Here is a 4,833-nt window from a genome sequence, read left to right as displayed (position 1 = left end):
AAGCATAGATCCCTAGGGCACTCATTTAGAACTCTTTTGTCCCCAAGTTGACATCAAACCAGTAATGACACCATTCAACTAGTTCCAAATCCACCTACCTTTACTGTCATTCACTTTCACAACTTCCCATCTTTTCTTCTCTCTCTACATCTGTTATCTGGATAATCTCATCCATTCCCACATTCCAAGTCCTAAAGCACACTCCACCTCCCTGGGGTGGCAGCCTGGTTTCCCAAGGAACACCGCCAAGTCAAATCAAATGTCTTGGAGGTCCCTTAACACATATCTTAAATTTCTTGGTCCACGATGTCAAGGATCACCTGATACAGACGACCAAATACACAGGCTCTGGCAGAATTTTCATGAGGTTCAGGTCTGCATTTTATAACTGCTTGCTGGATACCCTCCACCAGTTCAAAGGAGACAATTCTCCCCTGCTCCCAACCATCCCCTCCTAATTTCCTACTTTTATTTATCTTCTACAATACTCCTAGGCACCTGTGACTGAAACCTGTAAATCTCCTTTGACTCTTCCCTCATCCTCCATGCAAACTCACAGTTGTCAAGTTCTGGCAATTCTATGTCTACGGTTCCTTCATCTGTCCCCCTTTCATTCTCAATGCAATCATGTTTGTTTAGGTGAGGGGCTCTTACTATGGAGTCCACATATATCAGAGAATTCAAGAACTTGGATAGGAAAAGAAATTATACTTCTCACTAACCTTTGGTTTCTTTTGTAATTCTACATGCTTAAGTTTAAAAACATTATTCTGAGAGGGGGTCCATAGGCTTTACCAGACTGCCAAAGGGGTCTATGACAGAAAGGTTAAGAACCCCTGGTTTAGATACTCATTTCCTCTCACCCAATGTCCTGGAATGCCTCATTTATCTTCTTGCTTCCAATATAGCCTTAATACTGCTGCCAAAGTACCCTAATTACATAGAACATAAAGTAAAAACTCTTTACTCTGACATTCAAGGCCCTCCACAATCTGACCCCCAAACTACCTGTCTAGGTACTAAGTACCTATTTCCTACTATCCCCCCTACACTCTCACTCATTCTAACTTAAGTAAATTACATCATTTCCCAATCCCATCCTACCCTTTGCTGTACCCTAGCATTTACTATTCCATCTGGAAAGGGACTGCATCCACACCTCCACATCCCCACCTTTCAAAATCCTTATTTTCCTTCCTACCTCAGATGCTACCTCCTCTATCATATTCTCCAATACCCTGAGCTACAAGTGATCCCTCCTTCCTGATCTTTCCGCCCACTTCCTTAAACCTCTCCTACATTTAAAGAATTCTAACGTGCGGCACAGTTTTGCTGTGCATCTCATCACCCTACTGAACCGTAAGCTTGAAGGCATCACCTACCCGTCACCTCCACACAATTATTATACTGCTAATAACCTTTTCATGTGTGTATGTCCTTTGTAACTAGCTTTTAGCCCCTTGAGGACATGGAACATATACATTTTATGTTTTGTAAACCCCTACATCTAAAACTCTTCCTTGTATATAGAATAAATGTTCAAATTTTCATGACTGTGTTGCACTCAAGAGTGAAGCCTAAACTGACCATATTTCATTATGGCAATTATTGGATTAGTACGCACTTAACAGTCATTAATTATCAGAATATGAGAATGAACGTTTACTAGGAAAGAGATTTAGGATGGAGACAGGATCACACAAACTTAAAAGAAAAACTCTCAGTTGTAGAGGCTGGTGAAGTAAGAGATGTCTAATTTGTGGAATAGCTTAAAAGTGATTTTTTTTTCAGTACCCTGAAGTTTGGAAAGCTAAAGCCCAGAGCTAGTCTGTATGGGACTGCCACACAAGGGTTAGCAGGAATGGATCATGGCACTGCTGACTTCCACTTGATCTTCTGCAAGCCCCTTCTTCCCAGACCTTATAATTTTAGCCAAGCATTATCCACTGGTCTGTCAATGTTACACTGAAGATACCCATTTTCTTTCTTCCCCTTCAACCCATTTTTTGTCTAATTACTACTCTCCCACTTTTTGCCCTCCCCCTAGCTGCTCAGTTCTCTAAAATTGTGTGGGCCTTTCTTTCCCCTTTTGCACACAATCAATATTTTTAGAGGTTATACATGAACCATGACACTTGTTTTTTACATAGATGTTTATAAAGGCAGAAACTTTATGCAATCAGTAGTCTATGTTTGCACTTAACATCCAAAATACTGAACTATTGCCAATAGTTCTAACCTCTTGACTGGAAATTCTTCAAATAATCATGTACTGTTGCCAATCAATCTAAATAACTTTGGATTAGCACTTGCATGATTTAGAAACTTCTCAAAGTCAAAAGTGCAAATTCTTGCATAAAGGAATATTATCTTCCCTTAATATTCACACTCAACAATTCTTACTCAATATTCCCCCATAAAACACAACAGCCCTGAGTTTAATATAAAAAGGTCACTGACTTTGGAATAGAGTATGACAGTCATCAAACTAAGTGAACGATGGTATAACATGTTCCAACAGTGAAGTTAAAATCTGTAACTCAAGACAAACTCTCAGCCTTTCACCATCACTCTTAACCACTTATAACATTTGGTTTTAGTTTAGTCCCATAATCCCATTATGCTCCAGGAGAATTGGAAGCTGAGCTCCTTGGTAGAAATGGTGTGGGTGCCAGCCAGGGTACACAACTAATTTGGTGGAAACAAGAGATGTTTTAAGACCCCTCAACAATAAACAGGGGTTACTTTTAAGGCTCTTAGTAGCTAGGAAAAGAGAATTAGTGAAGGATAGTGGTCTTCAAATATTTCAAAGGCTGTCACATACAAGAATGACTAAATTAGTTCTGGATAGCTCTGGTAAACAGAAGTAGGACCAAAAGCAGAATGTTTAAAAAAGAAAAAAGCAACTTCTGATTCAAAATAAGGACTTTCTAACAATTATAGCTCTTTCAAAAATGGAGGGCTGGCTTATGAGGCAGCAAGTTCTTTACTATGGTTAGTATTAGAAGAAAGGTTGATTGACTGATAGGGTGTTATAAATGGGATTTGTCCAGAGGCTGGAGGTTGTACTAGACAACCTCTAAGGTCCCTTCCAAGTTTTGGTCTAGGATTCTGTGAATCCAAGTTTTAAGAGGTACTATCCTGAGCCCACTCAGCTAATCCATCCCAGCTACTCGATTTAGTATCCCCAGTCACTGAAAGAAGTCACTGTATCCCTTATCTAAGTCCTAACCTAATGCCACCCAGAAAATGGTGATGATTCTTTAAGGTACCTGCTTTAAAGAATGTTAACAAATGTAGGTTCCTCAAGTTAAATGAGCTTCTGAGTAACTATTATAGGCTCAGTAATGGCCCCATGTCACACCTTTGCACTGACAAATTACTACATTATTAAAGTATTAAGCAATTCATCACTACAAAGGCGGCACACAAAGGATCTGCTTCATTCTCCCTACATTTTCCCTGCATTTGACTGCCAAAGTGAAACATCATTTTCCCTTCATTTCAGACAAATTTTCCCCCTGGCTCTTGCAAAGTACCAAGTAATGTGGTCATTCATACTGGATTCTGGAGCCAGGAAAGATGTGTTAGAGAAGCACTTAACAGCCTTTCGACAGTACTGTAAATGGAAAGGGAAGTGTCATATCTTACTTAGGAACAATTCCTTCTAAGCAAAAGTAGCATAATATAGATGTCTTTTGGTGCTTTTCACAAGCAGCTGGCACCATACTTCCATTTTATGGAAAAAACATCATTTTGATCTTGTTCAGTTCTACATACATTCTGAAGCTCATTCAGCAAGAGATGGAGGCATGCATACCTATCCAAACCCTGAAAAAAACAGTACCTCATATTTATATAAACAATTTATGATTCTGATTTAAAAGGAATCAGATTCAACCAATAATCATAATGAAATCAAACCAGAGAAGAACTGTTATTTTCTTCAGGTATTAAAATGGGAAATTGGGAAAACAGATTTCCCACACAATAAACAGTTTTCAAAAACTACTGAAAAAAATAGAAAGATCATGGTTTTGTTGCTCTGAAAGACAACAAAACACTTTTTAAAGTCACTGAATGATATTGGAAAAATAGTTTCCAGAGATGATTCAAAGCTGAACTGCTAAAAGAAAAAAGTTACATCGCAAGGCTAGCACCACTTCTTTCCAAGTTTAAGGAAACATCTAAAAGAAGGTATGTTAGTCAATATAAATGAAATATACGGGACTTGCTTTGCATTTTGAATAGCTTACATTTTACTCTTGTAGGATGTTTGGAATTTTGGTCTTTAGAATAAAAAAATACATAGGAATGCAGTAAGTGGTCTGGTCTGGTCCTCTAAAAATTAACTAATCTTCTTTGACTAGGAAACCATAAGTAGCTATGTCATACATAGAATTAAACTTCAGCAATCTGTCCCCTAATTTCCATAGGATGAAATTGCAGTCATCCTTTGCTGCTTTCTCATTTCCTCCTGAATTTTGTTTACTTCTGCAATCATAACAGGTTAACTGGTTGGTATCCACATTTTCTTACTCCTCCTAAAAGTAGCACTAGAGAACTTCTACTAATATACTAGGAAAAACCCCCTAATTCAATGGACCTTTTTTGTTAATGAAAGGTTATATTGTAAATACTGTACCTTTATAGCAAACCCAAAGCAGAAAATCATACTCTCACTGACAAAGCAAGATATTAGTGTGCTGTCAGTGATGAATTAAAAGTTGTATTTAGTTTCCTTACTATAATGATCAATCATGGAAGCAGAAATCTAATTCGGGACCAAATTAAATTGGCTTTTTATAGTATACTAACATAAAGTCTACAATG

The sequence above is a fragment of the Phascolarctos cinereus genome, unplaced genomic scaffold, assembly GCF_003287225.1.
Source record: "Phascolarctos cinereus isolate Bilbo 61053 unplaced genomic scaffold, phaCin_HiC Scaffold_4;HRSCAF=312, whole genome shotgun sequence".
Classification (NCBI taxonomy): Eukaryota; Metazoa; Chordata; class Mammalia; order Diprotodontia; family Phascolarctidae; genus Phascolarctos; species Phascolarctos cinereus.
This window is presented reverse-complemented; position numbering follows the sequence as displayed.